We start from the raw sequence: 19,179 nt of genomic DNA on the forward strand, positions 1-19,179 counted from the left end.
CAAGGTTTTTCTCAAAGATCGGGAATTGATTATGAAGAAACTTATTCTCCTGTTATGGATGCAATTACTTTTGGATACTTAATCAGCCTGGCAGTTTCTAAAAATTTAGAAATGCATCTCATGGACGTTGTGACTGCTTATCTATATGGATCAGAAGATACCTGAGGATTTAAGGTATCAGAAGCAACCAATGCAAAACCCAAAGAAATGTACTCGATCAAGTTACAAAGGTCTTTATATGGGTTTGAAACAATCGGGTCGCATGTGGTATAAACGATTAAAGGATTACTTGATAAGCAAAGGGTATACAAATAATCTTATTTGCCCGTGTGTATTCATTAAGAAAACAACATCCGGATATGTGATCATAGCCGTTTATGTCGATGATCTTAATATCATAGGTACAAATAAAGAGATCCATGAAGCCATTTGAAATGTCCCGTTCTTATTGATTAAAAACGTTCCATATTAATTGATTTCGTTGTGAGGTTTTGACCTCTATATGAGACGTTTTTCAAAGACTGCATTCATTTTTAAACAAACCATAACCTTTATTTCATCAATAAAGGTTTAAAAAGCTTTACGTAGATTATCAAATAATGATAATCTAAAATATCCTGTTTACACACGACCATTACATAATGGTTTACAATACAAATATGTTACAACAAAATAAGTTTCTTGAATGCAGTTTTTACACAATATCATACAAGCATGGACTCCAAATCTTGTCCTTATTTAAGTATGCGACAGCGGAAGCTCTTAATAATCACCTGAGAATAAACATGCTTAAAACGTCAACAAAAATGTTGGTGAGTTATAGGTTTAACCTATATATATCAAATCGTAACAATAGACCACAAGATTTCATATTTCAATACACATCCCATACATAGAGATAAAAATCATTCATATGGTGAACACCTGGTAACCGACAATAACAAGATGCATATATAAGAATATCCCCATCATTCCGGGACACCCTTCGGATATGATATAAATTTCGAAGTACTAAAGCATCCGGTACTTTGGATGGGGTTTGTTAGGCCCAATAGATCTATCTTTAGGATTCGCGTCAATTAGGGTATATGTTCCCTAATTCTTAGATTACCAGACTTAATAAAAAGGGGCATATTCGATTTCGATAATTCAACCATAGAATGTAGTTTCACGTACTTGTGTCTATTTTGTAAATCATTTATAAAACCTGCATGTATTCTCATCCCAAAAATATTAGATTTTAAAAGTGGGACTATAACTCACTTTCACAGATTTTTACTTCGTCGGGAAGTAAGACTTGGCCACTGGTTGATTCACGAACCTATAACAATATATACATATATATCAAAGTATGTTCAAAATATATTTACAACACTTTTAATATATTTTGATGTTTTAAGTTTATTAAGTCAGCTGTCCTCGTTAGTAACCTACAACTAGTTGTCCACAGTTAGATGTACAGAAATAAATCGATAAATATTATCTTGAATCAATCCACGACCCAGTGTATACGTATCTCAGTATTGATCACAACTCAAACTATATATATTTTGGAATCAACCTCAACCCTGTATAGCTAACTCCAACATTCACATATAGAGTGTCTATGGTTGTTCCGAAATATATATAGATGTGTCGACATGATAGGTCGAAACATTGTATACGTGTCTATGGTATCTCAAGATTACATAATATATAATACAAGTTGATTAAGTTATGGTTGGAATAGATTTGTTACCAATTTTCACGTAGCTAAAATGAGAAAAATTATCCAATCTTGTTTTACCCATAACTTCTTCATTTTAAATCCGTTTTGAGTGAATCAAATTGCTATGGTTTCATATTGAACTCTATTTTATGAATCTAAACAAAAAAAGTATAGGTTTCTAGTCGGAAAAATAAGTTACAAGTCGTTTTTGTAAAGGTAGTCATTTCAGTCGAAAGAACGACGTCTAGATGACCATTTTAGAAAACATACTTCCACTTTGAGTTTAACCATAATTTTTGGATATAGTTTCATGTTCATAATAAAAATCATTTTCTCAGAATAACAACTTTTAAATCAAAGTTTATCATAGTTTTTAATTAACTAACCCAAAACAGCCCGCGGTGTTACTACGACGGCGTAAATCCGGTTTTACGGTGTTTTTCGTGTTTCCAGGTTTTAAATCATTAAGTTAGCATATCATATAGATATAGAACATGTGTTTAGTTGATTTTAAAAGTCAAGTTAGAAGGATTAACTTTTGTTTGCGAACAAGTTTAGAATTAACTAAACTATGTTCTAGTGATTACAAGTTTAAACCTTCGAATAAGATAGCTTTATATGTATGAATCGAATGATGTTATGAACATCATTACTACCTTAAGTTCCTTGGATGAACCTACTGGAAAAGAGAAAAAATGGATCTAGCTTCAATGGATCCTTGGATGGCTCAAAGTTCTTGAAGCAAAATCATGACACGAAAACAAGTTCAAGTAAGATTATCACTTGAAATAAGATTGTTATAGTTATAGAAATTGAACCAAAGTTTGAATATGATTATTACCTTGTATTAGAATGATAACCTACTGTAAGAAACAAAGATTTCTTGAGGTTGGATGATCACCTTACAAGATTGGAAGTGAGCTAGCAAACTTGAAAGTATTCTTGATTTTATGAAACTAGAACTTTTGGAATTTATGAAGAACACTTAGAACTTGAAGATAGAACTTGAGAGAGTTCAATTAGATGAAGAAAATTGAAGAATGAAAGTGTTTGTAGGTGTTTTTGGTCGTTGGTGTATGGATTAGATATAAAGGATATGTAATTTTGTTTTCATGTAAATAAGTCATGAATGATTACTCATATTTTTGTAATCTTATGAGATATTTCATGCTAGTTGCCAAATGATGGTTCCCACATGTGTTAGGTGACTCACATGGGCTGATAAGAGCTGATCATTGGAGTGTATATACCAATAGTACATACATCTAAAAGCTGTGTATTGTACGAGTACGAATACTGGTGCATACGAGTAGAATTGTTGATGAAACTGAACGAGAATGTAATTGTAAGCATTTTTGTTAAGTAGAAGTATTTTGATAAGTGTATTGAAGTCTTTCAAAAGTGTATAAATACATATTAAAACACTACATGTATATACATTTTAACTGAGTCGTTAAGTCATCGTTAGTCGTTACATGTAAGTGTTGTTTTGAAACCTTTAGGTTAACGATCTTGTTAAATGTTGTTAACCCAATGTTTATAATATCAAAAGAGATTTTAAATTATTATATTATCATGATATTATGATGTACGAATATCTCTTAATATGATATATATACATTAAATGTCGTTACAACGATAAACGTTACATATATGTCTCGTTTCAAAATCATTAAGTTAGTAGTCTTGTTTTTACATATGTAGTTCATTGTTAATATAATTAATGATATGTTTACTTATCATAATATCATGTTAACTATATATATAACCATATATATGTCATCATATAGTTTTTTTACAAGTTTTAACGTTCGTGAATCACCGGTCAACTTGGGTGGTCAATTGTCTATATGAAACCTATTTCAATTAATCAAGTCTTAACAAGTTTGATTGCTTAACATGTTGGAAACATTTAATCATGTAAACATCAATCTCAATTAATGTATATAAACATGGAAAAGTTCGGGTCACTACAGTACCTACCCGTTAAATAAATTTCGTCCCGAAATTTTAAGCTGTTGAAGGTGTTGACGAATCTTCTGGAAATAGATGCGGGTATTTCTTCTTCATCTGATCTTCATGCTCCCAGGTGAACTCGGGTCCTCTACGAGCATTCCATCGAACCTTAACAATTGGTATCTTGTTTTGCTTAAGTCTTTTAACCTCACGATCCATTATTTCGACGGGTTCTTCGATGAATTGGAGTTTTTCGTTGATTTGGATTTCATCTAACGGAATAGTGAGATCTTCTTTAGCAAAACATTTCTTCAAATTCGAGACGTGGAAAGTGTTATGTACAGCCGCGAGTTGTTGAGGTAACTCAAGTCGGTAAGCTACTGGTCCGACACGATCAATAATCTTGAATGGTCCAATATACCTTGGATTTAATTTCCCTCGTTTACCAAATCGAACAACGCCTTTCCAAGGTGAAACTTTAAGCATGACCATCTCTCCAATTTCAAATTCTATATCTTTTCTTTTAATGTCAGCGTAGCTCTTTTGTCGACTTTGGGCGGTTTTCAACCGTTGTTGAATTTGGATGATCTTCTCGGTAGTTTCTTGTATAATCTCCGGACCTGTAATCTGTCTATCCCCCACCTCACTCCAACAAATCGGAGACCTGCACTTTCTACCATAAAGTGCTTCAAACGGCGCCATCTCAATGCTTGAATGGTAGCTGTTGTTGTAGGAAAATTCTGCTAACGGTAGATGTCGATCCCAACTGTTTCCGAAATCAATAACACATGCTCGTAGCATGTCTTCAAGCGTTTGTATCGTCCTTTCGCTCTGCCCATCAGTTTGTGGATGATAGGCAGTACTCATGTCTAGACGAGTTCCTAATGCTTGCTGTAATGTCTGCCAGAATCTTGAAATAAATCTGCCATCCCTATCAGAGATAATAGAGATTGGTATTCCATGTCTGGAGATGACTTCCTTCAAATACAGTCGTGCTAACTTCTCCATCTTGTCATCTTCTCTTATTGGTAGGAAGTGTGCTGATTTGGTGAGACGATCAACTATTACCCAAATAGTATCAAAACCACTTGCAGTCCTTGGCAATTTAGTGATGAAATCCATGGTAATGTTTTCCCATTTCCATTCCGGGATTTCGGGTTGTTGAAGTAGACCTGATGGTTTCTGATGCTCAGCTTTGACCTTAGAACACGTCAAACATTCTCCTACGTATTTAGCAACATCGGCTTTCATACCCGGCCACCAAAAATGTTTCTTGAGATCCTTGTACATCTTCCCCGTTCCAGGATGTATTGAGTATCTGGTTTTATGAGCTTCTCTAAGTACCATTTCTCTCATATCTCCAAATTTTGGTACCCAAATCCTTTCAGCCCTATACCGGGTTCCGTCTTCCCGAATATTAAGATGCTTCTCCGATCCTTTGGGTATTTCATCCTTTAAATTTCCCTCTTTTAAAACTCCTTGTTGCGCCTCCTTTATTTGAGTAGTAATGTTATTATGAATCATTATATTCATAGATTTTACTCGAATGGGTTCTCTATCCTTCCTGCTCAAGGCATCGGCTACCACATTTGCCTTCCCCGGGTGGTAACGAATCTCAAAATCGTAATCATTCAATAATTCAATCCACCTACGCTGCCTCATATTCAGTTGTTTCTGATTAAATATGTGTTGAAGACTTTTGTGGTCGGTATATATAATACTTTTGACCCCATATAAGTAGTGCCTCCAAGTCTTTAATGCAAAAACAACCGCGCCTAATTCCAAATCATGCGTCGTATAATTTTGTTCGTGAATCTTCAATTGTCTAGACGCATAAGCAATCACCTTCGTTCGTTGCATTAATACACAACCGAGACCTTGCTTTGATGCATCACAATAAATCACAAAATCATCATTCCCTTCAGGCAATGACAATATAGGTGCCGTAGTTAGCTTTTTCTTCAATAACTGAAACGCTTTCTCTTGTTCATCATTCCATTCAAATTTCTTCCCTTTATGCGTTAATGCAGTCAAGGGTTTTGCTATTCTGGAAAAGTCTTGGATGAACCTTCTGTAGTAACCAGCTAGTCCTAAAAACTGGCGTATGTGTTTCGGAGTTTTCGGGGTTTCCCACTTTTCAACAGTTTCTATCTTTGCCGGATCCACCTTAATACCTTCTTTGTTCACTATGTGACCGAGGAATTGAACTTCTTCCAACCAAAATGCACACTTTGAAAACTTAGCGTACAATTCTTCCTTCCTCAATACTTCTAACACCTTTCTCAAATGTTCACCGTGTTCTTGGTCATTCTTTGAGTAAATAAGTATGTCATCAATGAAAACAATGACAAACTTGTCAAGGTATGGTCCACACACTCGGTTCATAAGGTCCATGAACACAGCTGGTGCATTAGTTAAACCAAACGGCATGACCATAAACTCGTAATGACCGTAACGTGTTCTGAAAGCAGTCTTTGGAATATCATCTTCTTTCACCCGCATTTGATGATACCCGGAACGTAAGTCAATCTTTGAATAAACAGACGAGCCTTGTAGTTGATCAAATAAGTCGTCGATTCTCGGTAGTGGGTAGCGGTTCTTGATGGTAAGTTTGTTCAACTCTCGGTAGTCGATACACAACCTGAATGTACCATCTTTCTTCTTGACAAACAAAACAGGAGCTCCCCACGGTGATGTGCTTGGTCGAATGAAACCACGCTCTAAAAGTTCTTGTAATTGGCTTTGCAGTTCTTTCATCTCACTGGGTGCGAGTCTGTAAGGAGCACGAGCTATTGGTGCAGCTCCTGGTACAAGATCTATTTGAAATTCAACGGATCGATGTGGGGGTAATCCCGGTAATTCTTTCGGAAATACATCGGGAAATTCTTTTGCAATGGGAACATCATTGATGCTCTTTTCTTCAGTTTGTACTTTCTCGACGTGTGCTAGAACAGCATAGCAACCTTTTCTTATTAGTTTTTGTGCCTTCAAATTACTAATAAGATGTAGCTTCGTGTTGCCCTTTTCTCCGTACACCATTAAGGGTTTTCCTTTTTCTCGTATAATGCGAATTGCATTTTTGTAACAAACGATCTCCGCTTTCACTTCTTTCAACCAGTCCATACCGATTATCACATCAAAACTCCCTAACTCTACTGGTATCAAATCAATCTTAAATGTTTCGCTAACCAGTTTAATTCCTCGATTCCGACATATATTATCTGCTGAAATTAATTTACCATTTGCTAATTCGAGTAAAAATTTACTATCCAAAGGCGTCAATGGACAACTTAATTTAGCACAAAAATCTCTACTCATATAGCTTCTATCTGCACCCGAATCAAATAAAACGTAAGCAGATTTATTGTCAATAAGAAACGTACCCGTAACAAGTTCCGGGTCTTCCTGTGCCTCTACCGCATTAATATTGAAAACTCTTCCACGGCCTTGTCCATTCGTGTTCTCCTGGTTCGGGCAATTTCTAATAATGTGGCCTGGTTTTCCACATTTATAACAAACTACATTGGCATAACTTGCTCCGACACTACTTGCTCCGCCATTACTCGTTCCGACACCATTTGTTCCTTTCGTTCTATTAACCCCTGGTCCGTAGACCTCACACTTCGCCGCGCTATGACCATTTCTTTTACACTTGTTGCAAAATTTGGTGCAGAACCCCGAGTGATTCTTTTCACACCTTTGGCATAGCTGCTTCTGATTGTTGTTGTTGTTGCAGTTATTATTGTTGTTGGGATGATTGTTGTAGTTGCTGTTGTTGTTGTTGTTGGGCCGTTTGTTGTAGTTGCGATTGATGTTGCGATTGTTGGGATAATTGTTGCGATTATTGTTGTAATTGCTGTTGTTGTTGTATTGGTGATTCTTATCACCGTTTTCCTCCCACTTTCTTTTGACTTGCTTCACATTGGCCTCTTCAGCAGTATGTTCTTTAATTCTTTCTTCAATCTGGTTCACTAGTTTGTGAGCCATTCTACATGCCTGTTGTATGGAGGCGGGCTCGTGTGAACTTATATCTTCTTGGATTCTTTCCGGTAATCCTTTCACAAACGCGTCGATCTTCTCTTCCTCATCTTCGAATGCTCCCGGACACAATAGGCACAATTCTGTGAATCGTCTTTCGTACGTGGTAATATCAAATCCTTGGGTTCGTAACCCTCTAAGTTCTGTCTTGAGCTTATTGACCTCGGTTCTGGGACGGTACTTCTCGTTCATCAAGTGCTTGAATGCTGACCACGGTAGTGCGTACGCATCATCTTGTCCCACTTGCTCTAGATAAGTATTCCACCATGTTAACGCAGAACCTGTGAAGGTATGCGTAGCGTACTTCACTTTGTCCTCTTCAGTACACTTACTTATGGCAAACACCGATTCAACCTTCTCGGTCCACCGTTTCAATCCGATCGGTCCTTCGGTTCCATCAAATTCCAAAGGTTTGCAGGCAGTGAATTCTTTGTAGGTGCATCCTACACGATTTCCTGTACTGCTAGATCCAAGGTTATTGTTGGTATGTAGCGCAGCCTGTACTGCGGCTATGTTTGAAGCTAGAAAAGTACGGAATTCCTCTTCATTCATATTCACGGTGTGTCGAGTAGTCGGTGCCATTTCCTTCAAAATAGTTAAATGGAACAAGTTAATCATACAGAATATTAAGAGTAGTTAATAGTATTTCGTAGCATAATATGAACTCATTTATAAAAGCTTTTTCTTCATATTAGCGTTTTATAAGTTTAAATTCGGGTAGTACCTACCCGTTAAGTTCATACTTAGTAGCTAATATACAATTCAACTACTACAATTCTATATGAAAAACTGATTGTAATAATATTTCGTGTTCAAACTTTTATACAATATTTTACAAACTTACAATACCGCTTATTTTACATAAAGCATGAAATATAGCACACAATAACTTTGATACAAGATAGTTGTGAAGACAATTCTAGCTAGTACACAAGTCGTTCGGCAAAGGCAATAAAGACACGTAATTCATACGTCCAGAAACAAGTCATGCATTCTGGTTTTACTAGGACTACTTCCCATCCTTGGTCTTGTGCAACATAACCGTTATGGCCGTTGATAAGACAGCGTGTTGTAACGTCATCAAAGGGACGAGGGTTACGTAATGTCCAACAGTCCCGTAATAATCTAAAAACCTCATTTCTTACCCCAATTACCGACTCCGTCACTTGTGGAAACGTTTTGTTTAATAGTTGTAGCCCGATGTTCTTGTTCTCACTTTGGTGAGAAGCGAACATTACTAATCCGTAAGCATAACATGCTTCTTTATGTTGCATGTTAGCCGGTTTTTCTAAATCACGAAGTCCAATATTCGGATATATTGAGTCAAAATAATTTCTTAACCCGTTGCGTAAAATAGCATTTGGGTTCCCCGCAATATATGCGTCAAAGTAAACACATCGTAATTTATGGGTTTCCCAATGTGATATCCCCCATCTTTCAAACGAAAGTCTCTTATAAACCAAGACATTCTTGGAACGTTCTTCGAATGTCTTACAAACTGATCTCGCCTTAAATAGTTGTGCCGAAGAATTCTGGCCGACTCTAGACAAGATTTCATCAATCATGTCTCCGGGTAGGTCTCTTAAAATATTGGGTTGTCTATCCATTTTGTGTTTTTAAACTGTAAAATAGACAAGAGTTAGATTCATAAAAAAAATACTTATTAATACAAGCAATTTTTACATATATCATAAAGCATAAGAACACTATATTCCATATATTACACCACACGAATACAACTATCTTATTCCGACTCGCTCGTTTCTTCTTCTTCGGTTTTGGTTCGTTTTGCCAAGTTTCTAGGGATATATGATGTTCCCCTAATACGAGCCGTCGTTGTCCACATTGGTTTAGAAAAACCTGGTGGTTTAGAGGTTCCCGGGTCATTGTTACAACTTAAGGACTTTGGGGGTTGACGATACATATAAAGTTCATCGGGGTTGGAATTAGATTTCTCTATTTTTATGCCCTTTCCCTTATTATTTTCTTTTGCCTTTTTAAATTCAGTTGGGGTAATTTCTATAACATCATCGGAATTCTCGTCGAAATCCGATTCATCGGAGAATTGGTAATCCTCCCAATATTTTGCTTCCTTGGCGGAAACACCATTGACCATAATTAACTTTGGTCGGTTGGTTGAGGATTTTCTTTTACTTAACCGTTTTATTATTTCCCCCACCGGTTCTATTTCTTCATCCGGTTCCGATTCTTCTTCCGGTTCCGACTCTTCTTCCGGTTCCTCTTCGGGAACTTGTGAATCAGTCCACAAATCATTCCAATTTACATTTGACTCTTCATTATTATTAGGTGAGTCAATGGGACTTGTTCTAGAGGTAGACATCTATCACATAATATCAAACACGTTAAGAGATTAATATATCACATAATATTCATATGTTAAAAATATATAGTTTCCAACAAAAATGTTAAGCAATCATTTTTAAAGAAAACACGGTCGAAGTCCAGACTCACTAATGCATCCTAACAAACTCGATAAGACACACTAATGCAAATTTTCTGGTTCTCTAAGACCAACGCTCGGATACCAACTGAAATGTCCCGTTCTTATTGATTAAAAACGTTCCATATTAATTGATTTCGTTGCGAGGTTTTGACCTCTATATGAGACGTTTTTCAAAGACTGCATTCATTTTTAAACAAACCATAACCTTTATTTCATCAATAAAGGTTTAAAAAGCTTTACGTAGATTATCAAATAATGATAATCTAAAATATCCTGTTTACACACGACCATTACATAATGGTTTACAATACAAATATGTTACAACAAAATAAGTTTCTTGAATGCAGTTTTTACACAATATCATACAAGCATGGACTCCAAATCTTGTCCTTATTTAAGTATGCGACAGCGGAAGCTCTTAATAATCACCTGAGAATAAACATGCTTAAAACGTCAACAAAAATGTTGGTGAGTTATAGGTTTAACCTATATATATCAAATCGTAACAATAGACCACAAGATTTCATATTTCAATACACATCCCATACATAGAGATAAAAATCATTCATATGGTGAACACCTGGTAACCGACAATAACAAGATGCATATATAAGAATATCCCCATCATTCCGGGACACCCTTCGGATATGATATAAATTTCGAAGTACTAAAGCATCCGGTACTTTGGATGGGGTTTGTTAGGCCCAATAGATCTATCTTTAGGATTCGCGTCAATTAGGGTATCTGTTCCCTAATTCTTAGATTACCAGACTTAATAAAAAGGGGCATATTCGATTTCGATAATTCAACCATAGAATGTAGTTTCACGTACTTGTGTCTATTTTGTAAATCATTTATAAAACCTGCATGTATTCTCATCCCAAAAATATTAGATTTTAAAAGTGGGACTATAACTCACTTTCACAGATTTTTACTTCGTCGGGAAGTAAGACTTGGCCACTGGTTGATTCACGAACCTATAACAATATATACATATATATCAAAGTATGTTCAAAATATATTTACAACACTTTTAATATATTTTGATGTTTTAAGTTTATTAAGTCAGCTGTCCTCGTTAGTAACCTACAACTAGTTGTCCACAGTTAGATGTACAGAAATAAATCGATAAATATTATCTTGAATCAATCCACGACCCAGTGTATACGTATCTCAGTATTGATCACAACTCAAACTATATATATTTTGGAATCAACCTCAACCCTGTATAGCTAACTCCAACATTCACATATAGAGTGTCTATGGTTGTTCCGAAATATATATAGATGTGTCGACATGATAGGTCGAAACATTGTATACGTGTCTATGGTATCTCAAGATTACATAATATATAATACAAGTTGATTAAGTTATGGTTGGAATAGATTTGTTACCAATTTTCACGTAGCTAAAATGAGAAAAATTATCCAATCTTGTTTTACCCATAACTTCTTCATTTTAAATCCGTTTTGAGTGAATCAAATTGCTATGGTTTCATATTGAACTCTATTTTATGAATCTAAACAAAAAAAGTATAGGTTTCTAGTCGGAAAAATAAGTTACAAGTCGTTTTTGTAAAGGTAGTCATTTCAGTCGAAAGAACGACGTCTAGATGACCATTTTAGAAAACATACTTCCACTTTGAGTTTAACCATAATTTTTGGATATAGTTTCATGTTCATAATAAAAATCATTTTCTCAGAATAACAACTTTTAAATCAAAGTTTATCATAGTTTTTAATTAACTAACCCAAAACAGCCCGCGGTGTTACTACGACGGCGTAAATCCGGTTTTACGGTGTTTTTCGTGTTTCCAGGTTTTAAATCATTAAGTTAGCATATCATATAGATATAGAACATGTGTTTAGTTGATTTTAAAAGTCAAGTTAGAAGGATTAACTTTTGTTTGCGAACAAGTTTAGAATTAACTAAACTATGTTCTAGTGATTACAAGTTTAAACCTTCGAATAAGATAGCTTTATATGTATGAATCGAATGATGTTATGAACATCATTACTACCTTAAGTTCCTTGGATGAACCTACTGGAAAAGAGAAAAAATGGATCTAGCTTCAATGGATCCTTGGATGGCTCAAAGTTCTTGAAGCAAAATCATGACACGAAAACAAGTTCAAGTAAGATTATCACTTGAAATAAGATTGTTATAGTTATAGAAATTGAACCAAAGTTTGAATATGATTATTACCTTGTATTAGAATGATAACCTACTGTAAGAAACAAAGATTTCTTGAGGTTGGATGATCACCTTACAAGATTGGAAGTGAGCTAGCAAACTTGAAAGTATTCTTGATTTTATGAAACTAGAACTTTTGGAATTTATGAAGAACACTTAGAACTTGAAGATAGAACTTGAGAGAGTTCAATTAGATGAAGAAAATTGAAGAATGAAAGTGTTTGTAGGTGTTTTTGGTCGTTGGTGTATGGATTAGATATAAAGGATATGTAATTTTGTTTTCATGTAAATAAGTCATGAATGATTACTCATATTTTTGTAATCTTATGAGATATTTCATGCTAGTTGCCAAATGATGGTTTCCACATGTGTTAGGTGACTCACATGGGCTGATAAGAGCTGATCATTGGAGTGTATATACCAATAGTACATACATCTAAAAGCTGTGTATTGTACGAGTACGAATACTGGTGCATACGAGTAGAATTGTTGATGAAACTGAACGAGAATGTAATTGTAAGCATTTTTGTTAAGTAGAAGTATTTTGATAAGTGTATTGAAGTCTTTCAAAAGTGTATAAATACATATTAAAACACTACATGTATATACATTTTAACTGAGTCGTTAAGTCATCGTTAGTCGTTACATGTAAGTGTTGTTTTGAAACCTTTAGGTTAACGATCTTGTTAAATGTTGTTAACCCAATGTTTATAATATCAAAAGAGATTTTAAATTATTATATTATCATGATATTATGATGTACGAATATCTCTTAATATGATATATATACATTAAATGTCGTTACAACGATAAACGTTACATATATGTCTCGTTTCAAAATCATTAAGTTAGTAGTCTTGTTTTTACATATGTAGTTCATTGTTAATATAATTAATGATATGTTTACTTATCATAATATCATGTTAACTATATATATAACCATATATATGTCATCATATAGTTTTTTTACAAGTTTTAACGTTCGTGAATCACCGGTCAACTTGGGTGGTCAATTGTCTATATGAAACCTATTTCAATTAATCAAGTCTTAACAAGTTTGATTGCTTAACATGTTGGAAACATTTAATCATGTAAACATCAATCTCAATTAATGTATATAAACATGGAAAAGTTCGGGTCACTACACCATTCAACTTCTAAAGAAAGAATTTGAAATGAAAGATCTCGGAAAAACCAAGTATTGCCTTGGTTTGCAGATTGAGCATATGCCTAATGGTTTACTTGTACATCAAACAACTTATACAGAAAAGATTTTAAAACGTTTCAATATGGACAAGGCAAAACCATTAAGTACTCCTATGGTTGTTAGATCAATTAATGTTGACACTGATCCATTTCGTCCCTGTGAAGATCATGAAGATATCCTGGGACCAGAAGTACAATATCTTAGTGCAATTGGAGCTCTTATGTATCTTACAAATTGTACAAGACCTGACATTTTTTTGCAGTTAATTTGTTGGCAAGGTTCAGCTCAGCTCCTACCAAAAGACACTGGAATGGGATCAAACACATATTTCGATACCTTCGAGGAACTACTGATTTAGGATTATTTTATTCTAACGAATCAAAACAAGATTTGGTTGGTTATGCAGATGCAGGTTATTTATCTGATCCACATAAAGCTAAATCTCAAAATGGATATGTATTCCTAAATGGAGGTACTGCAATATCACGGCGTTCTCAAAGACAAACACTTGTTGCAACATCATCAAATCATGCCGAAGTGATTGCATTACATGAAGCTACTCGGGAATGTTTTTGGTTGAGATCAATGACACAACTCATTACCGATTCTTGTGGACTAGAACGCGATAAAAGCCCAACAACTATCTACGAAGATAATGCAGCTTGCATAGCACAGAGGAAAGAAGGGTATATCAAAAGTGACCGAACAAAACACATACCTCCTAGATTCTTCTCATACACTCAAAATCTCATTAAGGACAACCAGATTGAAATGAGATATGTTCAATCCAGCAAAAACTCTACTGATCTTTTCACCAAAGCACTTCTAATTGCTATTTTCAGAACACACGTTCATAACATTGGCATGAGACATGTTCAAAAGATGTAACAGCTGAAGCAATGTCTACTTGAGGGGGAGTCAACTCTATGCTGCACTCTTTTTCCCTTAGCTAAAGTTTTTTTTCCCACTGGGTTTTCTTTAGCAAGATTTTTAATGAGGCAGTACTAGTTGCTCTCTAATAAAATTGTCATCCAAGGAGGAGTGTTATGAAAGTCAAATATGTCTGCCAATTTTGTAGCTATAAATTTTTCACCAATTTGCACAGTAACTTATGTTGTACTATAAATATATAAAGATGTAGTTTGCAGAATATGCACCTTTGAATATAAAGTTTCATATATACTCTCTCTCTCTCTCTCTCTCTCTCTCTCTCTCTCTCTTTATATCTTCTAATAATTATCAATAGTCCACAGTAAAAAACCAGGCCACTAAAGGTAGTTATAAGCCTACTGAATTATAACACGTCACTAAAGGTAGTTATAAGCCTACTGAATTATAACAAAAACAATATATTCTTTTGATTTGCTTTTTGCTACCAAACAAACAGAGTATATCATATATTCATATATATATATATATATATATATATATATATATATATATATATATATATATATATATATATATATATATATATATATATATATATGATCGTTGGGTTATGAGATCAGTAAGTGAGAAGAGAGGAAAAATAACATATTTGTTTTGCTTTCCTTTGATAAATCTCAACATACACATACAGAGTATTATCGATTAATGTATTAATATAATTGGATTATATTAATACGATATTTGAGTTTGGACTAGAATCCATTGACGGTCGTTTGAAGTGTAGTGTGGACTATCCAAAGAGACGGTCATACTTTTGATCGTAAGTTTCTCTCCGTCTCATCAATTTCTCCAAGAAAGGTATATCGTTAACTCCTCTTTTGTTTTATATTCATGACAATTATTATGGTATAATTGGATCATTGGGATAAATTAATCGTGTGCTTGTTTCATTAAATATATGAATATATAATCTTGTAAATGTTTTTATGAAATAATAAAAGATTATTATTTTAACTATCCGCTGCCAGTGGAGAAAACAGGAATTTTTTTTCACCCGGGGCGAATTTTTTTTAAAGCGTATCAACTTTTTTTGGTAAAATATGGAGGTTTTGGGGAAAAATATGGTGATTTTTGAGCAAAATGTGGAGGTTTTTAGGCAAAATGTGAAGGTTTTGGAGCAAAATACGGAGGTTTTGGGGCAAAAAAAAAAATTCCACCGGGGGCAAAGTCGAAAAACCCAAAATTTTTACACTAAAAATTACAAATCGACTGGGGGCATCTGCCCCCCCTTGCCCCATGCTATTTCCGCCACTGTCCGCTGCGTTAATCTGAAATTGGTAAAAGTACACACGGTTTTCCAACAAACAGTAGAGTGAAACGAGTTGAATATCAATGCTCGAGCTTAATATATATTATTAAGCTTGTATAAAACCAAACGAGTTAAACTTTAACTTCACATATTAAGCTCGAAACAAGTCAAGACTGAGCCCGATCTCTTTTATTTTTAAACGAGCCGACACGTGTTACACCGTAACTAAAAACCAATTCAAGACTACCAAAGAATCAGACCCAAAATGAAATATTTAGAACCATACAAAAGTTGCAACGGTTTATCCAAACTCATTCAGCAAGTCTGTATTAGCCATCATCTTCCCTCAAGTGAAATTCATACGAAACCAATTAGTTTTACATGGTAACAACCAAATGCATCATCAATTAAGTTCATTTTTTTCGTCAGATTCTAACCTCACAGATCAATTATGCTTGTTGATGCCGGCCATCAGAAAGTCATGTGTGGGAGTGAAAAGTGACTTAAATAAACCTACGTTTAAATAACCTATGACGCTTTCTCAACACTTCAGCTGCATCTGAATTTAAGAATTCCTCACGATTTGGTTCCTACACAACAAATCAAGCTAGTCAAATCGATAAATAAATAAATAAAAATTAAAAAATTGGTATTTTGTGTGTTTGGTGTTCGGATTATTGCACCATCAAATACGCGATAATTAATTTATGTCAAGATAACAGTAGAATAAAATTGCCTATTTACCCTTTTTATTAAAATTTGAGAGCCTTAAGCTTTTATTACACGAATAATTATCTGATTCTAGATATGTGATATCACATAATCACTTTCAAAACGCCAATCCAAACACAACCCAAAGGAAGATAAGAAAATTTACCACGAAAAGATGATCCAATACGCAGATTATAGTGTTAATGTTTAAAACTGGTTTCCAGTCTTCTCGAAGAATTTTAAGGCAAACATTTCCATCCAAGTCTATGTTAGGGTGGTGCACCTACAAATAACAACACACAGTTATGATTCAGCTTATCATGAACATTACAGTTTACAATTGACTAAATGAATAGGCATCAGGTCAAAATGAGTCATTGTGTAGTAATGTTCGTAAAAACGGGTTGACCCAATAACACATTCCCGCCCATTTAGGAAAAAAGCACATGTAACCAAAGCGTTAATTATAATTTTAAAAGGTAGTATGAACTAAAAATAGATTATGTATTCATTGCTGCTTTTCTAACATAGTAGTAAAAAAATATTGATCATAGATGACTTTCAGTCTGTTTGACCCATTCCCGTTAATATTTTGTTTGACCTTCTTTGAGATAAAACACGACCCAAAATCAAACTGTTCATAAGTAAAAAAATTGAATTTGTCACCCCTATCCTTAAATAACACAAGTAGTAGAAAAGAAATTAACCGCCAAATGAGGATCTTAAACACTAAAAGCTACAAGTATGTGTACCTTTGTTTGGCATTTGTTGGTGATTTTAGTGTTATCAACAATCATTTTAGTTAATTGGGATTTACTAGAAAGCAAATGCTTATCGCATTAAGATCAATGACGAGTTTGGAGAGTGCGGAGTGCACGCTCGTTCGGATTAATTCGATAAGGTCTTGAAAATTACATCATTTGATGAAAAGATAACCATGAATGGTTACATCATTTCATGAAAAGTGATGTTATTTTCTAATAGGTGTCAATGAAGAGTTGCACACTTTCATTGAAAGGTTGTGTCCTTTCATTATACCTTTCCATTTTCTATATATATGGGACTTTGCTTTCATTATACAAACAAGAAAAATGACATTCTCACTAATACTATAATTTGATCTCTTCTTGCCTAGAGTCAAATTGCGTTCTTGTCTTATCCCAATTAAGATTTCGTGTAACCCGAGGCAAGTAGGGTCGAAATACTTAATTAGGAAAGTGTTTCACGATTCAAGAATCAATCCGGGATTATCATTTACAACCCTAATTTCTAACAAGCTACAAGTATGTGTACCTTTGTTTGGCATTTGATCTTTGGTGCCACGTAGGGATAGATCGGTGAAATCTTGAATGTAAATGTAAATATGCCACCTCTGATAACATATTATCCGACGGTGGACTTCATTTTATATTCTAAATAATGGAACACTCTAAGTATATATATATAGTTGATTTTAAATTAATGTAAATATTATAATTATAAAGCTAGCAACAACAACAAAAACTTCAATATCATTCTAAATGTAGGAATCTATTAGTTAAACGTTATATCAAGTTGGGAACAAAAGGAAAGATACGCTTATGCGTAGTCTCCTATGAGTAGTCTCTCGCATCTGGCCGAATGGTTACTTCAAAGGGCATGAGGTCATGTTTTCCTTTTGGGAATGATATGCTACATGTCTCGGGTAGGTTTAACTCGCTAATATCTACACACAATACGCCGAAAATAACATATTAAAACAAAAATCATTGGCACTCAAAAAGTAGAAATCTTTAGTAACATTAGTGAAATAGCACCAAGAACCGAGAACCCTCATAATCTCTAACACAAGATGTCTCAGGTTTAAACCTCACCAAATAACCTGATTAGGCCGTGTATATCTGAGTAAAACCGGGTAACCTTAACAGAGAAAACCTTATATTTTAACCTGTATATCAAGAATTGGGAACCTATAAACACTAATACTGAGTTCACTTGTTAATTAGTAACGCATTCTACCTTTGTTAAGACGCAACTCCCCCACACTTTGCTTTTTGCTTGAAGGTTTCCCATTCGAATTTTCAGAAAACTCCCATCGATTCTCTTTTAATTTGGGCTGTCTAGGCATATTCACTATACAAACAAACGCTTCAATATTGCAATCAAATCTTATCTGTAAATGTCATAGTTCCACTTCCCCAAAAAGGTGTTTTTCAACAAAAAGCAAAATTACAGAGTTAAGAAATTTGCAACAGTGAAAAATCAAATAACATGTTTTCCAAATCATCCAAAAGCTAACATTCTAATCAATCTCAACATAACTAAGCAGATCCCCATTAGCAGAAAAGTATTCGCATTAGATGGTTAACTCAGAACCTAAAAGTTATAACATACTCATTTCAATGACTATAGAAGTTGAAGATGATTTAAAAAAATTCATGAAAGAACATGATAAAAAGTTAGAGTGATATAAAGTATGCTTAGTGAGAACTGAACATAAGACAGTCATGCTAACATTTCCCTGAAAAAAACATGTTTTATACAGCCATAAACTAACAGTGGATAGTAAAACATCTAAATGTCAAATATCTATACATGCCGGCATTACATTTGTTGATATTCTATTGTCACAAACTCACAGTCCACAAGTAATGTTGTATATTGTTGCAGCCACTAATCAAGAATTCGCCATGATAGAACATAAAACATGTTTTGATGTTGAG

The 19,179-nt window shown here is 34.4% G+C and overlaps 1 pseudogene; it reads right to left on the reverse strand.

Moving 5' to 3' along the window:
* Window positions 1–16,269: 16,269 nt before the first annotated feature.
* Window positions 16,270–18,584, reverse strand: LOC139902697 (NEDD8-conjugating enzyme Ubc12-like; annotated as a pseudogene).
* Window positions 18,585–19,179: the final 595 nt, after the last annotated feature.

The sequence above is a fragment of the Rutidosis leptorrhynchoides genome, chromosome 3, assembly GCF_046630445.1.
Source record: "Rutidosis leptorrhynchoides isolate AG116_Rl617_1_P2 chromosome 3, CSIRO_AGI_Rlap_v1, whole genome shotgun sequence".
In the NCBI taxonomy this organism is placed as follows: Eukaryota; Viridiplantae; Streptophyta; class Magnoliopsida; order Asterales; family Asteraceae; genus Rutidosis; species Rutidosis leptorrhynchoides.